We start from the raw sequence: 13,355 nt of genomic DNA on the forward strand, positions 1-13,355 counted from the left end.
AGCTGTATCCTAATGGTATTGTACCCAGGGGGAATGTGATATGCACACCCATGTACTGCAAGAATGAGCTATGATCTTGTGATGATAACTATATTCACTGTCCTTCACTGTTTGTATAATTCATGTTTCTTTTATTATTTTTTTTCCCTTAAAACATGAATTTAAATTTAAAATGAGACGGGAAGAATTGCTGACCTTGGTTGCTTTGACTGCAATAATGGATACACACGGGAGATATAGCACTGAGGGAAATGCTGATAGCAGTGGACAGTGGGGAATCTTGTCCTGTATGGAACCTTAACCCTACACAGGCAGGCACAAGGATGGTTTATTTTTGGGAAAAGGAGTAGGCACATCAGATACATACACTGACTCAAAGTCACACAAACTCACACAAGCACACACTCAAACTCACACACTCACACAAGCTCACACTCAAACTCACACACTCACACAAGCACACACTCAAACTCACATACACTCACACAAGCACACTCTCACACAAGCACACACTCAAACTCACACACACACACACATGCACACACTCAAACTCACACACTCACACAAGCACACACTCAAGTTCATAAACACTCACACAAGCACACACTCAAACTCACACACACTCACACAAGCACACACTCAAAATTACATATAAGCACACACTCAAACTCACATACACAAGCTCACACTCAAACTCATACATACTCACACAAGCACACACTCAAAATTAAACACTCACACAAGCACACACTCAAACTCACACATACTCACACAAGAACACACTCAAACTCACACACTCACACAAGCACATACTGACACACACACACAAGCACACACTCAAACTCACACACAGTCACACAAGCACACACTCACACAAGCACATACTAAAACACACCCACTCACACAAGCACATACTAAAACACACACACTCATATAAGCACACACTCAACTCATACACACTCACACAAGCACACACTCAAACTCATACACACACACAAACACACACTCAAACTCACACTCACACACGCACATACTAAAACTCACACACTCACACAATCACACACTAGAACTCACACACACTCACACAAGCACACACTCAACTCATACACACTCACACAAGCACACACCCAAACCCACACACTCACAAAAACACACACTCAAACTCACACAGTCACACAAGCACACACTCAAAATTACACATACAAGCACACACTCAAACCCACACACACACACAAGCACTCACTCAAAATTACACACACTCACAAGCACACACTCAAACTAACACACACTCAAACACTCACACACTCAAACTCACACAAGCACACACTAAAACTCACACAAACTTACACAAGTACACACTGAAACTCACACACACACAAGCACACACTCGAACACACACACACAGGCACACACTGAAACTCACACACACTCACACAAGCACACACTCAAGCACACACGCAAACTCACACACAAACATGCACTCATGCAAACTCTAAAACTCACACATACATTCAAACTCACACACAAGTATGCACACTCAAGCTCACACACATAAAGCCACACTCGCACAAACCCACATTCAAACTCACACTCACATAAACAAACACTCACACAAACACACACTCATAGACTTACTCGCTCACACTCACTCACACAAACACACACATTCGCGCACACACATTCAAAATCACACACACTCACATAAATGCACACACATACATGCACTCAAACTCACATCCGTCCACACTCACACACTCAAATTCACACACACACACTCATACACACGCTCACTCAACCTAGGGGCTGGTTTAGCACACTCGGCTAAATCGCTGGCTTTTAAAGCAGACCAAGCAGGCCAGCAGCACGCTTCAATTCCTGTATCAGCCTCCCCGGACAGGCGCCGGAATGTGGCGACTAGGGGCTTTTCACAGTAACTTCATTGAAGCCTACTTGTGACAATAAGTGATTTTCATTTTTTCATTTCATTTCACACAAAAACACACACACACTCATACAAGCATACACTCACACTAACTCACACAAACACACACACGCACATTTATGCACGTATACACTTGTACAGTCACACACAGGGATGCTCAGCACACACATACTCAACCCCACACACCCAGGCAAACACACATTTACACATACCCTCATATACACTCACACTCACACACACACACTCACATTCACACAGTGAGTGGTATTTTCATAATGGTCTTGACAATGAACGAGTAATTCAGAGACCCAGTGTAATGGGCTTAGGACCCAGGTTCAAATTCCACCATGGCATATGGTTACATTTGAATTCAATAAAAATCAGGAATTAATCTAATGATCATGAAACTATTGTCAATTGTTGTAAAGACCCATCTGGTTCACTAATGCCCTTTAGGGATGGTGTGATAGCGTGGCCCCTTTAAGGTGGTGAGCGTCACAGACCACGTGACTGGCTGGGGGCCAATCACATGGGATCACTCCTGGCCAATGAGGAGTTTGCACAGGGCCCTGTGGTGCTGTGCATCACTGTAAATACACAAGGGGTTAATGTAAATACATGTAGACGAGCTAGACACTAGAGGGAGCACCAGAGACATGACACACAGACACTCAACCAATAGAACAGTTAGATAGGACACGACCAATGGGCATTCACGATACACACAGAGGTGACACAACCACAGGGGGGCAATACACCAACCCATATATAAAGGACACCACACACATGATCTGCCTCTTTCCAGTGGAGACAGTCAGTGGGTACAGACACAGCGTTGATTCAATATCACACCCACCACGTGGATTGTAGCAGACTGGTTAGTCAGTCTGAGTAGCTATAGAAGGATTAACAGTAGTGTCGAACCCGAGTAATAGAAGTGTATATAGTTTAATAAACGTGTTGAAGTTATCTCCATGTCTGAACCTTCCTTTAACAAGTGCACCACAAGGAAGCCACTTATGCTACGCTTAGAGCATAACAAGACAAACCCCAGGCAGTGAGGGCCAGGGTGCAGAAGAGTAAAGATGTATTGCAGTGTTCTGTACCTGTTATCTCTGCCTTTGCTTTTCAACAATAAACTCCTTTTGTTTATTGCTGGAAGCCTCCCGGATAGGTCTCGCGCCACCATAACGGCGACAAGAGGTTTTTTTTGATCGCAGTCGACTGTCATTGTGAATCGAGGACACATTCAAGCACATTGCAGCAGTCCACAGCGCCACTGAAAATAGTGCAGGTGAGCTCTGACCAAGAACAGGCAATGCTTCAGTAGATTGAAGTCCAATTGAGTAAAACAGCTTAAGAGTAAATGGAAGTTAACACTGGGGCTTCAGTGGCCGTAGTGGATGAACAGAACATCGAATATCGGCGGGCAGGAACACGGGGTTGGATTCTCCATTTCAGCGGCTAAGTGCCGACACCAGCGTGGTACCCATGGTGTTTCACGACCAGCACACCGGTGCAAACCCCTCGCCGATTCCGGTACCGGTGAGGGGCTAGTACCAGCTCCCGCGGATCGGGAGAATGGCCAGGTCCCGGACCGCGCATGCACAGGTCTGACGACCTGCACAGGTCGCACTGTACAACATGGTGTCGTCTGTGCGCGACCACAACCCGACCCCATAGCCCACCCCCTAGCTAGCCCCCACCGGTCCCTTCAGCCCTTGCATAAGCCCCCCCCCCCCCCCCCCCCCCCCACCCCTCCCGGCCAGTGGCACAGATCCCGGCCGAACGTGGCGGCGCTGGACACAGCCTGCAGCCATCACGCCGGGTTCCCGCACGGCTGATACCACACGTGTCCCACGCCGTCGGGAGCCGGTCAATGATACGCCGAATTCGCGATGCGCGAGTCACGATGACACCAGTTTGGAGGGGGTGGAGCATAGTGGACCGGCGTCAGTCCAGCGCCGGCCCCGACTTAATTGCTGGCTTTTAAAGCAGACCAAGGCAGGCCAGCAGCAACGGTTCAATTCCCGTACCAGCCTCCCCGAACGGGCGCCGGAATGTGGAGACTAGGGGCTTTTCACTGTGGAGAATCCAGCCCACAGTCTTTAAGCTTAAAGAAGACTACAGCCAAGCTTTCGACATACACCAGAGAGGTTTGGAAGATCCTCGGAACAGCCAGTACCTCAGTTGGCCTACAGAGGGCAGCAGGCCAACCTATCTTTGGTCTTCATGCAAGGACATAGACCCATGTCTGTTGGGAAGAGACTGGTTGCAGAAGATTAGGCTCAATTGGCGGGCGATCTTCAAAATATCTGGCCGCGTCCTCCAAGATGTCTTCGGGATTATTGAAGACGTCTTCCATGAAGAATTGGGTCAAACTAAGGGTGTAAAAACCAAGATATATGTTAATCTGGATTCAACACCTAAGTAATTTAGAGCCATACCTGTGCCATACGTATTGCACCAGAGGTTGAAGCAGAGCTAAAGATGAACAAGCTGGGGATAATAAAGCCAGTTGAATTTTCAGAGTGGGTAGAGCCAATAATCCCTGTCCTTATACCTGACCGGTCGATAAGGATTCCAAGATGATCGTAAACCAGGCTGCCCAGGTCAGTCGGCATCCAATTCCTCGACCTGAAGATCTCTAAGCGAAGCTGACAAGAGGCCTCACCTATTCAAAGATGATCCTCAGTCATGCCTATCTGCAACTGAAGCTGGGTGAGGGGTCTCAGAAGTCTGCGACAATCAATACCCACAAAGGCCTCTTCCAGTAAACCAGACTGCCGCTTGGCATTGCTCCAGCGTGCGCTATCTTCCAGCACGCGATGGAGAATCTCCAAGGTGATGGTTTTTCTTGATGATGTGCTAGTCATCGGCACTACACCAGAAGAACACATGGTCAGCCTGGAGAAAATATTAAACAGGTTTTGTGATGCTGGTGTCTGCCAAAAGCCAGATAATGTCCTTTTCAGGCCTCTGAAGTGACATGCCCAGGATTCTGCTTTGATGCTACAGCGTTGCACCCTTTGGAAGGCCAAGGCCATACAAGATGCCCCTGCACCCAGAAATGTCTTTTCTTGGTATGGTCAATTACTCTAGCAGGTTTATTTCAAATCCAGCCACATCATTGCCCCGAATTTTAAGGAAGAATCAGGGGTGGAAATGGAAGGGACATCAAAGCAAAGCCTTCCTGAGTCGTGCAGCAAGCGTTGCAGTCTTCAAATCTCTTGGTGCATTGTGATCCGGGAAAAACAGAAGTGCTGTCATGTGATGTGTCCCGTTGCAGACTAGGAGCTGTTTTATCCCACAAAATGGGAGATGGTTCGTTCGGAACACCTATTGAATTTACCTCAAGGACCCTTTCTGAAGCAGAACAAAACTATTCCCAGATTGAGAACGCGGGTTATATTCAGTGTGTACTATCGATGGTGCAACATAGTCCATAAAATTCTACAGTGCAGAAGCAGGCCATTCGGCCCATCTAGTCTGCACCGACCCTTCCAAAACAGCACCCTACTTAGGCCCACTCCCCACCCTGTCCCAGTAACCCCATAATCCCACTGTTATAGGCACAGTCCAAAGATGTGCGGGTGAAATGGATTGGGCATGCTAAATTACCCTTAGTGTCCAAAAAGGTTAAGTGGGTTTACTGGGTTACAGGGATAGGGCGGAGGCATGGGCTTGAGTAGTTTCCAAGGGCCGGTACAGACTCAATTGGCCGAATGCCCTCCTTCAGCACTTTAGGTTCTATGAAATCGCTCCTTTATTCAGGAGCATGGGCCTCAGTCTTGAGCTGCCAGATTGCGTGAGCGTGCAGCTTTCGCATGTGTCACAAGTAGCCCACGTGGAGCAGGATTTGTACATAGCTAGTACATATGGTACTGGATTTACAGTCTGCACATCATGAGTTCAGTTTCCACTGAGCTCAGCAACAGGACTGACGAGGATCCAACTGATACCCCACCACTTCTATCAAGCCAGATCTACATATGTTTCCAATTCCAACTTTAACCCTGTGGTGATATGTCTGCGCACAGTTTTGTAGATAGCTAGTGATGCGACCTCCAACCAGCTGGTGGCGCCAGACATCCTTCACGCGATTTGAGATACCTGCCTGTTGGTACAACTCCCACAAGTCCAGAAAGACGTGCTGTTAGGTAATTTGGACATTCTGAATTCTCCCTCAGTGTACCCGAACAGGCGCCGGAGTGTACACAGTAACTTCATTGCAATGTTAATGTCAGCCTACTTGTGACAATAATAAAGATGTTTTTTTTTTAAATTGGTGACCTGTTATTCTGAAACACCGTTCAGTGTTTTATGGAGGTGATAGGGATCTCACCCACTGGCTGGAGAGCAGCTGGCAGGGTGAGGCTCTGAAGTAGGCATTAATTGGGGTAGAGGCAGGAAGGTGGCAGGGTTCCCACGCACTACCCTTCCTCTAGATTAGATGCCACCTTGCCACCAGACATGCCTTGAGGGAAGGCATAAAACTCCGCCCATCATCTCAGCGTCCATCCTGTGAAGCCCCTGGTAATCATATATGTTTAAATGAAAACACCTCCCATTTATCTGAACTCCAATATTCTCAGCCCTTTCTCACAAGACAATGTAGCCATCTGGGATGGCCACTTCCAACTAGGTGCAGAGGAACTCGCAAAGCCTAGTGGGTAAAATGGACAAGCCAAGACTCAGGCAGGTTCAGAGCCTGAAATGTATATTTGCCAGCAAAAGTCCAGACGGTATCAAAACTCCGTCCAATTAGCATTTTAATGGGGCCGATTAGCATTTGATAGCATCTTCACGATAACAAAGGACTGGTACTCCAGCAACCGGGACAGTCCCAGACATTTCGGTGCCACTCCCTGTCCAAGAGAAACGCAAACAACGGGGTCAATGACCGCTTGGGACACACCCAGCCATCCAGATCCCCACCCACTTATTGGCTAAGGAATCGAACGGAGTGATCAGGGGTCACCCAATTAGTAAGGCCCAAATCGAAGGACCGCCCAAGAGAGCGCAAACCCCCGAGTATAAAAAGAAGTGTTCGCCATATGTTTGCTCTCTTTTGGCCTTGGTACCCCGGTCACGGCCATCGCCAATCGCAGCAACACAAGAAGCAAGTACAAGTTCAACGTCCGCTACCAGACGGATGAGCCCAGCTGAGCAGCAGTTACCACTTCGAACCCGAGAGATCCAGAATTGAACAGCGGCCACTGTTTGTCTGACCTAACCCGGGTGCCTGACGTTAAGTACAGGTTGTCTTAGTTGATAGGTGTAGTTAACTAGTAGTGTTTATGTTGCATGACTAATTCTGTGTAAATAAAGTACCCTTGACCTTGAACTAACTAACTGGTGTTTGGCTCTTTGATCGATAGCCGGTTGAAACTTGTGGTGGTATCATTTGATACCTGGTGACTCTAAGCATTCGGACGTAGACAATATAGAAAGAAGGCAAATTGACTGATTGCCATAATTGGAACAGAGCCACAGAAAGGACAGAGAAAAGAGTACAGGAAAAAAAGCGAAACAACAAGCCTCTTATCCCTGGAATCAACTTAATGAGCCTCCTCTACCGGGTAGAATTGACTTCACCCACCAGTGTTGGGAAACATGGGGGTTGGGCATGGTGGCTAAAACCAGTTTCTTGCTGACGGGAAATTAGTTTGTAATTTTGTTCTCCCGGCCTTGGTAGTAGTTTAAAGGCAGGTCAATGTTCCCTCCGATCTATGTCGAGATTCACATTTACAGCCATGAGTGTCTAAGACGTCACACAGTAAAGATAAAATTAAAATCAAACAAAGGCCTTTCGAGTGGCTAAACCTGTATCTGTCTTTTACCCCTGATCAAAAGAAGCCACCGGCAGTTTTAGGAAAACTCACAGCTCACTGCCTCTGAGGAGCTGCTAAGGACCCTCTGTGAACTGTACATCTCAACGTATAAAGAGAGCTATACAAAGGCCATCTGCAGTTTTGTGAGGGCTACGAAGAATCCAGCACGAGTTTGCAGAGTCAGACAGAAAGTAACTGTATTCACAACAATATGTACACAGCAGCAATCGTTCACCACTGCTTCCTTCTCCAACTGGTAACACTCTGGCCAGCTCTATTTATACAGCGGCAACCGTCCCCCCCCCCCCCCCACCCCCACCCCCCACCCCGCATTGGGGGAGATCATACTCCCCAAGAGTCATGGGATAACCAGCCAATAGGATTCAGGCAGCTTATAACATGAAATGAAATGAAAATCGCTTATTGTCACAAGTAGGCTTCAAATGAAGTTACTGTGAAAAGCCCCTAGTCACCACATTCCGGCGCCTGTTCAGGGAGGCTGGTACGGGAATTGAACCGTGCTGCTAGCCTGCCTTGGTCTAGCTTTAAAAGCAAGCTATTTAGCCCAGTGCTAAACCAGCATGCAGCTACTAACCCCAGGCTGCTCAGATTTCAATTCCTCATGGGCTCAGGCTCTTTGGAATCCAGATGATGGGCACACATCCTTTGTTAAAGATGGTAGAGAGTTGGGACTAATGTGATGTGGGTCTCCAGCGTGTGGAACAAGTACTATTGTCTTGCTGAACTGCATAGCTCTGTCTGCTGTTTAACATCTGACTAGAAGGTCAGATCGAAGGAACTCTGGTCCACGTTGGCCCCACCCACCCTGCCTCTGCTGTAAGTCTGTTCCATTGCCGACCAAGCTTGATGCACCTCTGCATGTGTATCACATTGTGTAAAGTCAACACCATCAGGAAAGTGAATTATCCAGCATCTGTTTTCAGCTCACCGACCTCCTTGGACCTCATTGGTTCTGGACTCTGGATCCCACGTGAAACAATACTCTCCAGTCTCTTTACTGGAAACCTTTCTTTTCTCCATCCCTCTCTTCACCATCTGAGTACAAGGAGAACATTGCGAACCCGATTTTGTGCTTTCCGTGTGTGCGAATTAACTGATGAGTTCTACTTATCTCGGGTTTGCTGTGGGGTTATTGATAGAAAATTGGATCCCACCAAAACCAAGGAGTTGGGAAATTTGCCACCGCTTATAAAGAGGGAAACAAGTACAACCACCTTTCTGTTTACAGGTGGGTGGTGATAAGAGAACTTAGTGCTGTTTAAATTAACCCTCTCCTGTCCGTAACATATTCATATTGATCTCACGAATGCTCATTAAAAGGCCAATTCTCTGGAAGTACATTCTCCCTCCAAATTATGTGCCCCGCTGTCGGATAATGGTCCGTTTCCCAACCATGGCCAGCTTCACTTCATCAGCGACGTGGAGGCATTGGAGATGCTGCTTTCATCCACTGTTAGCCATGTTTCTGCGGGATTCTGGCTGCGTATTTCACAAACTACATCACGGCTGGGCTCGGAAGGCAAGACCAGTGGGGGGGGGATGATGGAGAAAGGACGGCGGTGGCTGTGGGGGAGGGGGGGGCAAGGAGCAGAGCGGTGTAATAAAAAACTGTCCTGGGGTAAGAATTATAAGACTGTCCCGGGAAGAGTCAGAGATTATCCTGGAGTTGAAGCCACACCGTCGGGGGCATATTGAACAGACTGTCCTGGCGCTGAGATCACACTGTCGGGAGTATATTTAACACATTGTCCTGCGTTGTGCGGGCCATGTTAGAGGGTCTCCATTCCAGTTTTGGGCAGGGGATTGCCTCACTGGGCAATAAGATTCATGCACAAGATGCTGTGCAGGATGTGCCCAGTCATTTCGAGAATTTGATCCTGGGGCTTACAGAGTTGGCACTATGGAGCACGTGGCACAGTCATGGTCAGGACTGCACCCTATAAGTCGAGAGCTGATCTCCCACATGGATGTTAGCAACATTATTGTGCCTTTTATCTTCTAATGATGCAGTTCGAAAATGAACCGAGAAAAAAGGGGTTGGGGAAGGGTCTCGGGATGTGTGGGAGGAGTTCAGCACAACGAATCACAGCTGATGGAAAGGGCACCCTATAATTGCATTGTTCAAACCATAGATAGCATGGCTCAGCAGAATGCTGGGCTCAATGAACTCATGAACAATGAACTTGTCTCCTTTACTAATGGCGCACATGCAGGAAACAATACAGGCAACGACCCTCTTATGGACTGACCTCATTAACACTACACCCCTGTATGCTTCACCCGATGCCGGTGTTATGTAGTTACCTTGCGTAACTTGTGTTGCCCTATTATGTATTTTATTTTATTTCCGTGTACTTAATGATCTGTTGAGCTGCTTGCAGAAAAATACCTTTCACTTTACCTCGGTACACGTGACAATAAACAAATCCAATCCAACCCAACAATGCATTAAATGTAGGTGTTGTGCTGAATTTGGTATTAATTGGCATCTGATCCTCTCAGGGGCATGTCAGAATGATGCAGGCTTCGATAATCAGTGGCCAGAAGAGGTAGCATGGCTCCTGCAAGCCTCCTTCTCCCCAGTGCATTGGTCATGGCATACACAGTACCATGCTTGCAGTCAGCATGGGCTAAGCATGGTTTTTGTAAATTACCCCCCCCCCCCGACCTAAATCTATCTACTTTCCTAAGCTTCAAGAATACACCTTCCCCAAAACAACATCCCATAGGTTTTAACACTATGAGCCAAATCCAGAAAATAATTACCACAAAGGGCCTGTAGTTTCCTTTTGAGAACTTCTCTTCTAGTTCAGAAAATATCTGATGTGGTCTGACACATACCTATTTCTTCTGCTTCCTTTCCTGCACCACAGCTCGATTCCCAAAGAGAGCTCTTCTTTGCAACTGGGCGTGACTGTGATCTCGGTCCCCAGAATGCAACTCTCCACTGTGCTTAAGAAACTATCTGTTTCACCTTGCTCCCAGGCTAATCTGCACCTCACAAGTCCTCAGTGCAGCTGAATCCCTATTTTTATCCAATTCTTTATGGTCTTATCGGGGAGAATGCTGGTAGGTGGAGTTGAAATGCCCATCAGCCATGATTGAATGGCGGAGTGGACTCGATGGGCCAAATGGCCTTACTTCCACTCCTATGTCTTATGGTCTTATGGTCTTATGGTCTTTACTTTTCAATTCATTCCAAGTCCCGAACACAATGCAGAAGACCTTTATCTTAGTGTGCAATCGGCAACTTATGGACATCCAGGGATGAGGGGAGGACATCTGGAGAGCGTCAGTCAGATCCCAACTGGAGTATTGTGTTGGGTTCTGCTCACCCGCACTTCTGGAAGGATGTATTGGCCTTGGAGTGCGTGTAGTGCACACTCAGCAAAATATACTAGAGCCCGGAGAGTTAAATTCTGGGGGCGAGTTGCATAAATTTGGCTTGTAGTCCCTTGAGTTTACAAGATTGAGGGCAATCTGATTGAGAAGTTAAAAAGGATTCAGTAGGGTAAAGACAGAGAATCCAGATCGAGCAAACATAACCTTAAAATCGGAGCCAAGCCTATTAGGGGCAGCACGGTAGCATTGTGGATAGCACAATTGCTTCACAGCTCCAGGGTCCCAGGTTCGATTCCCAGCTTGGGTCACTGTCTGTGCGGAGTCTGCACATCCTCCCCGTGTGTGCGTGGGTTTCCTCTGGGTGCTCCGGTTTCCTCCCACAGTCCAAAGATGTGCAGGGTAGGTGGATTGGCCATGATAAATTGCCCTTAGTGTCCAAAATTGCCCTTAGTGTTGGAAGGGGTTACTGGGTTATGGGGATAGGGTGGAGGTGTTGACCTTGGGTAGGGTGCTCTTTCCAAGAGCCGGTGCAGACTCGATGGGCCGAACGGCCTCCTTCTGCACTGTAAATTCTATGATAATCTATGATTTCGGAGTCCAATCAAGGAGCGCTCTTCATTACAAATGGTCGCGTAAATCTGGAATTTAAGACTGTGGATGCAGAGTTAATTAGACCTTTCAAGAGTTTTGTTCAATCATATTTTTAGGCAAGGATATGGAGTGTTGTAGATGCACTAATGGATTTGAGTTCCACGATGACCTTCTGGAATATTGGAGCAGGTGTGAGTGGCTGAATGGTCTCCTCGTACTCCTGAGGCCTCCACCAAAGGTATCTGATTGTGTCCAACCTCTTTCTTTCCACTTTGCGTGTCCTGGAGGTTAAGGCGCAAAATGCGACTCCACCCTGCGGTCAATCGCCCCACTTAAAGCAGACAGGCAAGTCAATTTACTCACCTCAGCCCTCTGTGCGTTTCGGATGAATGAGAGGGGTCCGGGAACGGGCAGGCTTGTTATCAAATCCAACCTCAAATGTGGCCCGTGGCCGCAGCGATCCTTGTCTATCCTGTCTGCACAGGAAACCGCACGAGGTGATAAACATCCAGTCTGTTACCGTGTAGGTCATCATCAGCTCCAGCACCATATGGTGGCACCATCTGGCACTCTCCAGATCTACAGATGTTTGCTCGGAGATAAGGAAAGCAGGTGTTTCCTAGCCATAATTCAATATTCTTTATCATCATCTGGTCACACCCAATCTTGGTTTTCTTTCACTGAATGCTTCGTCAGTGACTCCCTCAAACCAAGCATCACTCAGGCTTTTAGATGCAGCCAGAACTCCCAGGCCGAGCCTGTAGTTACAACCCCATCGACCAACAATTTCCTTGACTACTTTTACAAGCAGTTTCCAGGAAGGCTTTCACCTTGATATAGACCCAGTAAAGTGTCCGCTATTATCTGACGCGGTGGTTGCCCTCAGGGGGAACTCTATTATCTGGCCGATCTTCAGGTTTCATTAACCTCCTCGTACAGCACGGCTCCAGGTGTCTCGAGCTGTTGCTGCAACATGAACTTTGCTTTCTGAAATGGTTAAGTGAGGCAGTCGATCAACCTCTTCAGATCCGGTCACATTCTGGCTGGCTCGCTGAATAAAGCTGTTTTTATTCAGCCTCGTCTCAAGCAATTCTGCGAAGGTCACGTCGATAATTTGATGTGGGCAACACTTTCCTGTTGCCTCACAGGGCGAACGAGGTTCTACGCCAACACCATTCATCACAGTCTGACTTTGATACAATCTCTGTGAATGCTCGTGAAATTAGATCAGAGATTTGGAAAGTGATAGGCCCTCCTAGAGATTAATCCTATTTCAGGCTGGAGCTGCAGCTACAATTCATGAATGTCTGAGAGCAGGAAACAAGATGAAAACAAATGAAAGGACCTTCAGTAAATATATTTTGCAGGTTTCAAAACCCTGAAATTCAACTGCTGCCAGGAATATACGGGTGATACCCATGGCTAGATGGTCACTCTCTCGCCTCTGGTTCATTGTGGGTTCAATAAGTGCCTCTCCAGAGACTTAAGTACAAAACCTAGGCCAAGACCTGCTCGGGGTGGGGGGGGCGGGGGGGGGGGGGGGGGGGGGGGGGGGGGGGGGGGGGTTTGCTGCACCATTTGATGACCAATTAAGCCAGTGATCTGCCTGCTCTCTGGTGGTTCTG

The sequence above is a fragment of the Scyliorhinus canicula genome, chromosome 11, assembly GCF_902713615.1.
Source record: "Scyliorhinus canicula chromosome 11, sScyCan1.1, whole genome shotgun sequence".
NCBI classification, from domain to species: Eukaryota; Metazoa; Chordata; class Chondrichthyes; order Carcharhiniformes; family Scyliorhinidae; genus Scyliorhinus; species Scyliorhinus canicula.